The following is a 13,637-nucleotide window of genomic DNA, read 5'->3' as shown; positions in this document are numbered from 1 at the left end:
GATCTTGGCTTCTGCATCTTTCAAACACTCCTCTTGTGATGACAGTGCCATCCCTCATTCCTGACACTGTGCTGTGTGGTCTGACCATCACGTGGGCAATCCGAGCCTATCCTAAGCATTTACAGTTCCTCGGCTGGATGTTCCCACTCCCTGAATGTTTCATTTCCCTTCAAGTCTTACACCCAGCAGAATTTACGAAACTGTCCCTCAAAGACACAGCCACACTTGAAGAAACATCAGGAGAAATTGTAACTGATGTTATAACCATTGAAAAGGAAGAGTGCACCATGAGATCCTCCACAATCACAGCTATTCCCCTTAATGGATCAAGATTTTGTAGCATCTGTTTATATCTGGAGTGAAGAAAGCCTTGCAAGGACAAGGGACTTGCATTATAAATACTACCGGAATCATAACTTTTTCCTTCCTCAGCTGTTACCTTTAACTCTCAGCTTTCAGATTACTGTAGACCAATGTTTTTCAAAATGGAACCTTCCAGTTTAGCTCACACTCTAGGAAAAGATTTTCAAGGTATAGAAGTGAATAAGGAGAGAAAAAAAATCTCATTTCATGGGGATTTGTGCTTCTCACAGACACACACACACACACACACAAAAGGCTTTGGAAAACCTCACTATAACCCTTTTGTTACATAATATTTGGCTTGATTTTCACAACTGTTCAACATCCTGCACAAATCTATTAGAAGACGGTTATTGACTCTAATTATTTATCTATATATTTGGGTACCTAAAAATGGATTTCTGTACAGGGTTTCTTCCATAGAATAGTACAAACAAGGCTGTTGCTGCTCCAAATAACATTCCTCCCATTTTACAGCCCCCTTGCATAACTACTAGGTTACACGTGGCAGTTTTATTGATCACTCTGGATTGCCATTCAGGAATTATGGGAAGCTGAATGTATAACATTTTGGAGAAATGCCCAGAATTGGAAGTGATTTTATGTTGACTCCTTCAGCACTTATACAATGTAGGAAGAGTGCTGATTTTCTTCAACAAAGTAGTCAAAGAGGGGTAGGCAATACACTATTTCTGTCTTATTTCATTTAAGTGCTAACATTTATGAGTACAGGTTTAAAGACATGCAGGGTACAAGGGGGGTTGCTGTCATCCCACATCTGCATTCCCTTTCCCAACACAGGCTGTCTGCAGAGTTTCCCTCTGTCTATTGCAGTTACCTTCAGCCCCACAGAAATGAGGATGTAGGTGCTGTCACAGACTTTTTTTGTAAAAGCAAAGTAGATGGAATTGTGCTATCTACAACACACTGATTTGAGACTATTGATAACAAAACCTACAAACCTTAACTTTTTGAGATAAGTAAATATTAGCTTCATTTCACAGAGGAGACTCACTCAGCAATGTGAACTATGAGTCCTGCCAGGAACACAGAGCATCTTGATCCTTAGCCACTTGTTCTGTTCACTTGTCTGCCAGATTCAAATAACTGAAATGGTTCAGGAGAGGAATTGGACACTGACCATGGTAGGTTAGGAAAGCAGATTGGAAAAAGTGCCAGCATTTTTTCCAGAACTGCATGTTTTGGAGTACTTAATACTTCTGCCCTACTGGAAACTTAATGAAGACAACCTCATTAGCAGTAATTAGTAGCTGAAAGCAATAGATGAATGAATAAGCCTTTCCAGTGAAGGAATATCAGCTGTCAAACTGAGTTTGAGGAGGCCAGGCTTCTCACCAAGCACAACTGATACATAATGAACCATAATACAACACCGTGTAAGTAGTAACAATAATAATAACAAAACTTTTAATTTCTGCTCCTTTTTGAAACCACAAAAAGTCTTTACCAAAAATGCAACTTCTTATTGTCAATAAATTTGCACTTTCATCTCAGCTTTGCTTTAACTTTCTCTAAAATTGTTCACTCATGTAAAACTGGAGCATGGACTCTGGATTTTAGCTATGCTGCTGAACAGAGCAACAAGGGATGTAGTGTGGGAACTGTAGTGTGCATCAGAGCAGGACACGTGATCATTCTGCCTCTGCCACAAATACACAGCTTTTGGTCCTCTGTAGGTATGTTGAATCTATCCCAGGCATCTTTGCTATCTAACAGTGGTTTACACTGTCACAGAAGTGGTATTTTAGTAAACACATACAGAATCTTGAAGTTTCCTGACAATCAACTTGTACATACATGCAAAAGAGAAAACAGTGTTGGTGGGAAGCTACCAAAATTACATTTTCCTGTTTACACAGCACAGCTAATACTTACAGCTTGAAAAACTTATTATAGTCATGAATAATATTTAAATGCTCTTAACTAATATAAAAATCACAAACACTTAATGTGCACTGAACACGTGAAATTTTCTGTTCCAAGGTGAGAATACCCAGCTGATGAAACAGAGGGTTCAACAACAGCTATCAACAGAGAAGATAGCAGCACTGGGGACTACAGAGAGTTAAATCACTTGAACTCATTTGAACTAGTTTCATAGTTAAGCTAGAAAGCCTCAGAACAGAGATTTTGGAAACAGAAGGAGATTGATAACTTGTTTGTAACAGCATTTTCCCATGCTTCATCAGTGGAATGCTGCAGCCAATGTGGGCTTCTTGCACTGGTGGGATTTTGTTAAGGGCTTCTGTGAGGCAAAGGCAGCTCTCAGCAGCTGTCCCATTTAGCTTTCTTCTCTTTATTTATTAAGTAGTCGTAGGAACAATATTTGTTTTACATAAATATTTGAAAGTTGTTTTTTACCTTAGTTGCTACAAACATCTGTATTTCAATGTGAAGGGGATTGTTATTAATGTATTAATGTATGAACCAGAATACCTGTTACTCATTTCCATCTCACTTTATCCCCAGATATAAATAGGAATGGTTTCATTCATCTGCTTGTGTGCATTATCCATACAAATTGCTAAAAATTTGTAGGACTGATACACACAAACTGAAAACTGTCAGTTCAAAGTCCAAATGAAATAAGGAGGTTCATGAGTCACAAATATATTTCCACATCTTTGATTCAATTTGTGAAGGACTGACAACGATGAAGAGGTCTAGCTCTTTTTGAAATTTTATTTGAAAATAATAATTTAAATAATTACATAGAGTGATGGGTTTGAGAGCTCTGCTAATGTTGTTTGTCATGCAGTTCATTCTGAAAACCTTTCATCTTCAGTAAACCCACAAAAATCTAGTGCTTTCAAATCAGCTTCAGGAATTTACTACATCTGTAAATATAGTCTATGACAGTCTATTTCGGATGACAAGCTCCAGCTGATTACCTCAATTAAAACTTAACATCTTTTATACAGAATTTCACATCTTCAGAGATACAGAAATTCATTTTACCCTGTTTTGTTCCACTTCTTTTAAACTCATCATCTGATACTGTTTTTTTTTTCTTGTTGTTTGTTTTTTGGGGGGGTAAAAATAAACAAAGGTACGTCTGAAAAAACATTGACCAATGTAGATTTTTAGTTACCCTAAAGATGTGTGAGTGGTTCACTTAGGTGTGGGTGCGACGTGACACTTTTGCCTGTGGTTTACGTGTTATAACTTTTTCATCTAATGAGCTACTAGCATGCAGACAACCTGCTGCTGGTTGTATGTGTTGGGAATGAATGATTGTGATCTACATGTTTCTCAAAGATCAGCACTATACAGTTATTTAATTGCATAAGAGGAGAAATCGCTGTCTTTTGAATAAATTTCATTTATGACAGGTGAAAATGGAAAAATCTAATGCTTGTCAAGATGCAAAGCTTCCCTTCCCTTCCCTTCCCTTCCCTTCCCTTCCCTTCCCTTCCCTTCCCTTCCCTTCCCTTCCCTTCCCTTCCCTTCCCTTCCCTTCCCTTCCCTTCCCTTCCCTTCCCTTCCCTTCCCTTCCCTTCCCTTCCCTTCCCTTCCCTTCCCTTCCCTTCCCTTCCCTTCCCTTCCCTTCCCTTCCCTTCCCTTCCCTTCCCTTCCCTTCCCTTCCCTTCCCTTCCCTTCCCTTCCCTTCCCTTCCCTTCCCTTCCCTTCCCTCAGGTAATTTTCTTCCAAGTATGCTAAACTGGAAAACCTGACAGACTTTTGCACTGCAGACTATTCATCCCATTTGTCAATGCATTAATTTTTACCAATATTTTCCTAAATAAGAAACTGAAGTCAGGCTCCTATGTCTCAACTTGCCGGTCCTGGAGACAGTTGACTGAAATAGAAGATAGGTGTTTGAAGACCAGTGCTCCCAATGAATATTCCCAATGCTACACAGATAAAGAACATAGCTAAAATGATAAATGAGTCTGTCAAAGTCATACAGGGTATGTTTACACTGGTTTGTGGAAGTGAGTAGAGCTTGAGCACAGCACCCCAGGACTGTCACACTGCTGACTTGTTGGATAACTCCTTGCTCTCTTTAAGGGCTCTGCAATGACATCTCTCATACAAAACCTGTCCATGCTGCACTGTGGGACAATGCCAAAATGATGTATGAAGAAGCATGAATGGGTTTTAGAAGTTTTGATTCTGTACTAATTAATTAATTAGTTCCTAATTAATGTTATTGACTTTGTATTTGAAAAATACTGAAGCTTATGTAAAAGAGGCTGAAGATGTCTTCCAGCACTGCAACAGTCTGACAAAAGATGTCTTTTCCATCTTTTCAGATAGTAGGGAAAAAATGATCTAATATGGAGTTTTCTGAGGATATTTCAAATGTTGATTAAACATAAAGTAGAAATACAATGTTTAAAGCATGTTGGGTTAAATTCAAATATGCAAATGATTATATCTGAGTCATTGCTGCTATAGCAATTACTGAGATATTTGTTGAAATTGTTTCAGATCTCTGAAAAGTTTCCAAAGCACTTAACTTTTACATAAGCATGACAGTCAATTGAATGCAAGAACCTTTTCACCACAGTAACACATGATCTAAATTAGGTCACTTTGTATTTGTGAGTGTTCGAAGTGTAACCTACTCAAATCAAATTAGGTCAGCCCGCAGTGTCCTGCTTATCAAAATACCCCTCTAGAACAGAAGATACAAGATCTATAGAAATATTAACCGAGGAATTAAGAATGACAAGGAATATACCATCGTCAGTTTCAGATCAGTTGGAGTTACTCAAATGTGTTTAGACTTGGCCTATACAAATGGAAAACATACTGGCAACTTACCTTTCCTTAGACAGTGTAAGGTTGTTCTTATCCCATAGCCCAATATTACGTGTCTTCTTCTCCAGTATTATTTACGTGTTTATTTCTATTGGATATCCGGCTGAATACATTTACTTAACCAGACAGATGAAAATTAGTAAAGATATTCCACAATATAGTCAATGCTTGCATAGTAAAAACAGCAATGTAAAATTTGCACTGGCTTTATCTTTAATTTTACTTTAATATTCTAGTCTTTTATTTCTTTACTTTTCATGTTCACACACTCTGGCTAAGGAAAAGCAAAATGAAAACACACATTGGAACTTTTTGCTTAGGTGTACAGCTTCACCCCTGACTAAGCCTTTAAACATAATGCTTTTGTTTCCTTAAACTATTTACGTGTAAGCTGGTCTCCTTGGGTTATTTATGTTATGCCATGTTCCATTATGGATTGACATTTCTAATAATACAATACTACTAAAATAAGATTAATTTACTATCTTGAAGGTGCAGCTTAACATCAGTAATTCCCTATAAATACTTTTGATGCTGACACATATCTTTCAGTTTATAAAAACATGAATACACGATAAGGTCAATATTCGTGACACTTCACTATAGAAAACAGAATCACAGAATCACAGAATCATCTAGCTTGGAAGAGACCTCCAAGATCACTGAGTACAACCTCTGACCTAACACTAACAAGTCCTCCACTAAACCATATCACTAAGCTCTACATCTAAACGTCTTTTAAAGGTGGCATTCCTTACACGAAGGCAAGCTATTTAGTACACAAAAGCTTTTATGCCTGTAATAGAAATGAACATTCTTTTTGCCAAGCTTCCTGAAACCCTGCCTGACTTCTGTTTTGTGTATGCTTCACTCATGTGAGATAAAAGCCCGATCGTGAACAATAGCTTAACTCAGCCAACTCCATTAACCTGCCATTGTAACAGCATTATCCTGAAAACCTCTGGTAACATATTTTTCAAAATATTGTGCAACTCCTGTCAAACAAACCTAATTCTGTTTGATATAATGTAAGAATTTGCAAACCTATGTTACATGAGAATGAGTTTTTAGTTCTAAATATAGAACAGGTGAGTAATTTCACCCAGTTCTGGCATCAGCACTTGCCTACAGATTAAAAAGAAACAATGAATAATGGAGATCTGGAAACCCAAATTACAGCACCTAAGTTCGCTTAACAGCTAAGCCTGCTCTCTGACTCTGATAGTGCTTAGACCACTCACATTGCATGTATAAAACCAACACTGAGGTGCACTCTATGTTTCATAACTAAGTTCCCAAGAGCTTTGATGTGCTCTTGACCAGCTCTAAACCTCACAGATAATTACTTAAGCTTCTAGAAGACAGCACATCCTCCAAATCCTCCTGAGGTTCACAAACAGCATAGCTGGTGTCAATAACACATTTTAAAGAAAAAATTAGTACTGCAGTAGTAAGGGCTCACTGATTTTTTTAAGATGATATTATGTTTTATAACTGTATTGCATATTTGTTTATATGTGGCCTCTTCTACTGTAAAAAAACACAACATATTTATTTATTTATTTATTTTTGTTAGCAATTTATTAAATAGAAGATAGAAGATGGGAGAATTGTGAATACTGAATGATACCTGGTTTCTAGATAAGTTTAACACAAGTGAAATTGTAAAGTCTGATCAAATACTTGGGATTCTTGATTCCAGAACGTGAGCTTAGTAATGTAAGAGAATGCCACACAAACAAATACAGAGAGGCATCAGAACTTCAGTTTATTTTTTCACTTTAAATGAAGGATAAAGAAAATACTTCATCATTGTATCTAGCTTCCAAAAGAAATAAGGTCTTTCAGCTTGGAACATAAAACATAAACAAGTCCAAACACTGGACTCTGAAGGTAGAACTTAGTCCGAAGAAGAAGTTGCACATGAGTGTAATTAACTGTTAGAATAAATTGGTATGTGATCTGAAATCTCTTTCTCTTATCTCTTGCAATCATACATGGACACTTTTCTAAAAAACAGAACAATTACTTTTTGTAAATTTTATAAATATGTAAAAGTATTTTGTAAATACTTTTTGTGGGGTACTCTAGGATGAGGTCTCTCACAATCAAAAATAAAATATCCAGATGAAAATTTGGCTTAGTATGAAATGAATAACAAACAGCCCACTGATTTTAGTAGAGACAAGAAATCACCCTATGAATATAAATGGTCCAAAACAAACTGCAGGTAGGAAACAATCTCTTTGATTTTATCTGACTACCAGCTTTTTTTTTTTTTTTTTTTTTTTTTTTTTGAGTTTGAGTTTGAGTTTGAGTTTGAGTTTGAGTTTGAGTTTGAGTTTGTCCTCATTTTGTTCCTTACCTTACCATTGTTTTTGTTGTTTGTATGTTCAGATGTGGGTAGTGGTAGAGCAGAGGAAATCTGTTTCTTACTTCTAATTCATCTGTTTCTGAGAAGCCACCCTAGCCCTTCCTTTGCTCAGCTTTGGATTTTTAAGGAGTCCTGCATTTTAACCTTTGGACTTATTATTGAGCATGGCAACAATGAAGTAACAGAAAGATTTTTCTCTTTTGCCTTAGTTCTAGACCGAAAAAAGGTCAATTCAAACTAGGATAGTTTGCTTGAGGAAAAGAGAAAGCTATCAAGTAGTCTAGGTAATTCAGGTAATAAGAGGTGAAAATATGCCATAGGCTAAGCCTCAGAGGGCTCATCTAATTCAACAGATTTTAAAGGAAGTGGTAAGGGAGAAAAAAAAAAAGCCAAATCGGCTGAGGTACTGAAAACATATTTCCTTTAAAGTAAAAGTTAATTGTTGTTAAAAGTGTTAGGCAGAAAACATGAAGAAGTACATGTAAATCTAAAAATAAGGAAAAAAAATGCTATGGATTCATGGCAACCTCATTTACCCTGAAATAAACTAATACCCTCTATTATCTAAAGTAAGAATGAAAAGATGAGAAGCATTTTTCAGAAAACTGATTTTTGTCTCCAAAGAATCTATGCCTGCTTAAAGTAGTATGAAGTACGAAGATCAGGTGCTCTAAATTTAGCCATGGCATTACAGTAAATTACCAGCCTCTGTTGTAGCAGGATTGCTTCCAGTGCCTGAACTAACTAATTAACCTATTTAAAGCCAGCTTTGACACCTCTATATTGAATTACACTTCACAAAGTAGACATATCCTTATTGCAGAACTCTAACCACAAGACCGTCCTTTTTCCCTTTCAGGCTTCCTCCCAGTAACAATGTGAATGACATGCCCAGTTTAAAAAGAAAAAAAGAAGAAGAAAAAAAAAAGGCGTTATTCATTGTGTCACTATTAATCATTATGGTGCTAAAAATGAAAATACAATGCTAAATCAAGTCCAACATATACTACCTGAACTTAAGCTGTCGTGGTACCACAAAGTGTTTTTTTTTTTGTGGTCAATTAATCCCAGCGTACTCACAATTCATCCCATGTACTCATCATTGTGACCTCTCTCAATTATTTTTCAATGGTTTTAGGAAACTAGAGAGGTCCTAGTTGACTGGAATCTGGCAAAAGTTGTTCCAGTTTTCAGGAAGGGTAAGAAGAAAGACCCCACTAATTACGGGCCTGTCAGTCTCACTACAATGCCCATAAAAATCCCAGAAGATTATTAAGGGAGTTATTGAAACACACTTAAAGACAACAGTTGTTGCTCACAGCCAATGCAGGTTCACGAGGGGTGCATTCTGCTAAATGAACTTAATTTCCTCTTATGACAAAGTCACCCACCTGGTTGACCAAGGGAAGCCAGTCAATGTAATCATTCTGGATTTCAGCAAAGTTTTTGATAATGTTTCTCACAGTACACTTCTGAACAAAATGTCCAGCATGCAGATAGACAAAGACATAATACAATGGGTGAACAACTGGCTGACGAGTCAGACTCACAAGGTTCTAATAAATGGGGTTACATGGGGCTGGCAGGCAGTCACTAGTGGGGTTCCACAGGGCTTCATTTTAGGGCCAGTTCTCATTAATGCTTTCATAAATGGCCTGCATGCACGACTTGAATGCATAGGAGCTAAGTCTGCAGACAACACTACATTGGAAGGAGCGGTTGACTCCCTCAAGGTTAGAGAGGTCTTGCTGAGAGATCTTGACAAATGAGAGAGCGGGGCAATCACCAACAATATGAAGTTTAACAGGAGCAAGTGCTGGATTCTGGATGTAGTGTAGGACAGGACAACCCTGGCTGTAAGTACAGACTGGGTGTCAAGAGGCCAGCGAGCAGCCCCGCAGAAAGGGATCTGGGGCTTCAGGTCAACAGCAAATTGCACATGAGTTGAACAAGTGTGCCCTGACAGCCAGGAGGGCCAACCACACCCTGGGGTGCATCAGGCATGGCACTGCTAGCTGGTTGAGGGAAAGGATTGTCCTGCTCTGCTCTGCACTGGTGTGGCCTCACCTCCAGTGCTGTATGCAACTTTGGATGCCACAATATAAGAAGGACATAAAACTATTAGAGAATGTTGAAAGGAGGGCTACAAAGATGGTGAAGGATCTGGAGGACAAGATGTATGAGGAGTGGCTGAGGTCCCTTGGTTTGTTCAGCCCACATATATACGCATATTTGAAACAAAGAAAATATGAACTATTGTTACGAGAAAAAGAAAAGAGGAAAACCAAAGGCTTTGCCTAAATTAAACTTTGAAGTGGGCATGGCACATTTTTTACTACTGGCAGGTACTGCTGCTATTTTTTAACAGGCATGATATTCATACTGGGAGATAATTACAGACAACCATTGAATTATGCTAAAGGAGCAAGGCCATGAGCCAGAAGTCTATCAGACAAAATTGCTAAGTTAAAGACCACCTATTCAGAAGTACATGGACATCTGAAGATGCTGCACATGAGAAATGAAAGTAAGAAATCTTGAATGTAAAGTGACTACAGAAAACAAAGAAAATGAAACTGAGAGGGTGGTCGCACACTGAAACAGGCTCCCCAGGGATGTAGTCACTGCACCAAGCCTGTCGGAGTTTAAGAAGTGTTTGGACTGTGCACTTAGTCACATGGTCTGAATTTTCGGGTAGACCTGTATGGTGCCAGGAGCTGGACTCGATGATCCTTGTGCTTCCCTTTCAACTCAGGATATTCTATGATTCTATGATTCTATGAAATTCAAAATGTTTGAGAGAATTTTAAAATTATGAATAGAATATTCATAGGTCAGGAAACTACCCTTGCCTTTACAAAATGAATGCTCCTAAACTAAATGTCGGTAGTGGTGTTTTATTTCTATTTACTCTAACTTTATTGAATCAACTTCTAGATACAAATTATTCATAAAATACATAATGCATATATAGAAAAGCCAGGGATGAAATTGAGCAGACACTTAAAAGTGACAGTGGAAGATGACATTTCTGCATGACAGTGGTGCTACCTGGAGATAGCCAAAGTCATACCTGTTGATCCAAGTAAAGAAAGGATGTATATTCACTTTTTCACTCCTCTTATTACGGTGCTAATAAGAAAAGAAATAACACTCTATAGGACTCTGAACAATTTTCATCTCCAGGAGAACTACATATTAAGAGCCCATTAGTTATGCTTATGCAATGTCAGTGAAGTCAATGGTTTTGCATGGTATACCTGAAAATAATAAACATGACAATAATCCAGAAGAAACATCCAGAGGTCATCTAGTCCAATCTCCTCCTCAAGCATCAGCAGCATGCAGTCAGCATAACATGCTCATTTATGCAGTCAGGTCTTGAAAAACTTCAAGGACAGAGACTGTAGAGCCTCTCTGGGCAACCTGTTCCACTGTAGGACTTTCATCAGCTTTTTCCTATGTCTGCTCAGAATGAGGCATGTTTCAAATTATGCCCATTTTCTCATGTCCTCCTGCCATATTCCGCAGTAGAGTTTGACTCCTTCTTTCTGATAACTGTATCACAGGTGTTGTAAAACTACTGTTAAATTCCCTCAAAGACTGCTCTTCTCCAGGCTGAACAAGCCCAGTTTATTTAGCCTCTCCTCTCCAGAAAAGAGGTCAATCCCTCAGCCCTCTTGGTGGCCCTCCACTGAGCCTTCTGCTATTTGCTAATGTTATTCTGGCATCGGGAGGCCCCAAACTGGACACACAATTGTATAAGAAATGAGAAATTGCTCAAGAATAGTGATTTTTCTCATTCTACTAGGTATGTTCCAGTTAATACAGGACAAGATGCTCTTGGCCTTTAGTGCCAGGGCATGCTGCTGGCTTAGGTTCAGCCTGCTGTACATGAAGATCCACAGGACCTTTTCAGCAGAGCTGCTCCCCAGCTAGTAAAACCCCTGTGTTTATCATTGCAAGAGGTTACTCCTTCCAAAGGTGCAGCCCTTTGCATCTGTCCTGGAGTTTGCAGACATGTCCAATGATAAGATGCCAAACTACAGAATATTCATTATATACATTCTACCTAAAATTAAAGGAAACAAAATATTTTATATTCTAGTGCCAAGGGAAGTTTGTAAAATCAGGAATGAAATAAAATTGCACTTTATTTACGAAGGAGCATATTTGTTATAGAATCTGTTGGAGGTAACAAAAGCAGTACAAAAGCAATTTGTACTGATAAAGTGAATATCTTTTGATATTTTTTTTTTTTGATTGCTGTTTCGTTAATTTCATAATTATAGCTACAATATTGCATACAAGCTTGTGAAGTATGCTTGATTTTTGGATTGTATCTGCCATTCTGTGTCTTTTGAATGGCTTAGAGAACTTCTCTTTGGCAGTCTTTATGCATTAAGAAAACTCAGCATAGCTAATAAGCTTTTCAAAAAATGGCTTGCTTCACTTGTAAAGAATGTGAAAAGAAACTATGGCTGAACCTCATGCTCAGTGGAAATTTTGAGGTATGGACCACAGAGCAGATTGAGGAACTTTTCTTGCTAGCATGGTGACAATGTGACATCACATAGCCACACTCTGAAGTGAGAAAAATACTGCCTTAGAAAATGTTCTGGTTAATTGTAAAGTGTTTTGAATCTCCCTGTGCCAGTCTGCTTCCTGAGAGATGTGCCCAGAGTGTTTCTTTTTGTATAGGGAATTGGTCACAGCCTGGATTCTTCACAGAATGAAATGTTGAGCCATATTTATGCAGAGAAATTTTATGCCAGTCAGTAAGTGTTAAGAGACTTCCTAACTCAGCAGTATTTTCTGTGTTTTATTATTATTATTATTATTATTATTTTTATTTTTATTTTTATTTTTATTTTTATTTTTATTTTTATTTTTATTTTTATTTTTATTTTTATTTTTATTTTTATTTTTTTATTTATTTATTTTTGCAAGGACATTTTTGCAGGAATGGACTGTAAGTTGTTTTAATCATAATAAGAGTATTGTTAATATAAACTCTCTTGCATGCTTTCTAAGGTAGACTATCCAAAGCTTTTTCTATGCAGCATACAAAAGAATAACTGAACACAAATGGTACAGGAAATAAAATAGTAAGTTACAGCAAACTTAGGAAAAAAAGGACCCAATGCATTGAAAATGGTTAACTGAAAGCTGAACTACATTTCAAGTTTTTTTGTTGTTGTTGTTTGTTTGTTTTTGTTTTGTTTTGTTTTGGTGTGTGTATGTTTTAATATCAAAAATGCAGATATTTCATCTCAGCTTCCATCACAAACTGGATTTAATAGCAGAAGCATTATCCATCTTCATTTTATGACCCTGTGATGAGAAATTTTTACATTACTTTGTTTCAATACTTGATCCTCTTCCCTGCTAAAAATCTCTGCGTTATTTTGAAGCCTTAAAGTTCCAGCCATGGAGTCTTGCTATATCTATATGTCTACTGGAAAAAAAAAAAACTTTTTATATGGATCCTTGTAAATGGAAATCTGACACAACCACCCCTTAACTTTTCCTTTGATGAAGTAAAAAGAACAAGTTCCTTGAATTTTCTTGTACAAAACATGATTTCCCATCATTCTCGTGGTTATTCTCTGAACACTTTCCAGTTTTCAACATCCTGCTTGAAGCTTAGATACCAAACTGAGCAAGATATGACTATAACTCCACTGCTAAATCTGAATGCATCGCTACTCAGCTTTCCCCATTCCTAAATATCGGACCTATTTTGTTCTCTGGGCCCCAGCATTACGCAGAGAATCAAAGTCTATTAGATATCCACCGTGAAACTCAATTATAATCAAGTTATAACAATTATAAAAAAATAAGTTGGTGTTGTCAGGACATATATTCTTTGCTTTTTAAATTATGCCTTTGCCTTGGGATATAGAAATTAGTACTGTCTTTCACATGTACTATTTCATAATTCACCGTACAATCCATTTCACTTTTTATTAGTCAGCATAAATTCAGAATGTATGCTTATTCTCGAACTTTATCAGTAATGATTTTGTTCGATTCCAGGACGTTGATAAAACATATACTGCATGAAAAAGGAGCAAGAATTTAAGAATCCTATCTAAAACAGCGATTTACA

The sequence above is a fragment of the Aythya ferina genome (genome assembly GCF_964211825.1).
Source record: "Aythya ferina genome assembly, chromosome: Z".
Classification (NCBI taxonomy): domain Eukaryota; kingdom Metazoa; phylum Chordata; class Aves; order Anseriformes; family Anatidae; genus Aythya; species Aythya ferina.
Note: the sequence above shows the minus strand (reverse complement) of the source record.